Source organism: Brassica oleracea, chromosome C5 (assembly GCF_000695525.1).
Source record: "Brassica oleracea var. oleracea cultivar TO1000 chromosome C5, BOL, whole genome shotgun sequence".
NCBI lineage: Eukaryota > Viridiplantae > Streptophyta > Magnoliopsida > Brassicales > Brassicaceae > Brassica > Brassica oleracea.
This window is the reverse complement of record NC_027752.1, coordinates 7025115-7025852: the sequence shown is the minus strand read 5'-3', so window position 1 is coordinate 7025852 and position 738 is coordinate 7025115.

Sequence of the window (738 nt, the reverse complement as noted above, 5' to 3'; positions counted from 1 at the left end):
TTTAAAAAAAAATCTTTGTACTTTGGGGTTTAGAAGTGTATAAAACTAATGATGTTTGGGGTTTGGAATTTGGGGTTTTGGTTTTAGGGTATAAACACAAAACGAAGCTAATTAGTCGTAAAGTACGACTCAATTACGACTAATCTTAATTCTTTCCACATTGGTCCCTAATTGGTCGTAAAGGACTTCGTCCCACATTGGTCGTAATTTTATTTTTTCTTTACGACTATTAGCCCTTAATTGGTCGTAAATAAAAAAAATTATTTAGTCCCTAATTGGTCGTAATATTATTTGGTCCCCCATTGGTCGTAAATTTACGTCTCCTTTACGACCGCTAGTCTCTCATTGGTCGTAATATTAAAACCCATTTATGACTAACACCAAAACTCTATATATACTCGGACTTCGCGAAGCCATTTGGTTGCTCATACCTTTCTCTCTAACAACGACTTTCCTTCTCTCTCTAGGTAAGTTTTTTTTTGTTTAGTTTTAGGTGGTTAGTTAGGTGATTAGATTAGGTTTGAAATTAGTTTAGGATGGAAGCAGATTAGGATGGAGTTAGATTATGATGGAATTAGAATAGGTTTAGATTATTTTTATATAAAAAATTTGAATTTTTTATAACCATCTATTTTTTTTTGGTTTTTTTTCTTTTCAGATTGACGATATTGCTATGGCTGGCGGTAGAAAGAAACTTAGGAACCTTGCGCCTAGAAACTCTTACGGGAGTACCTTTCT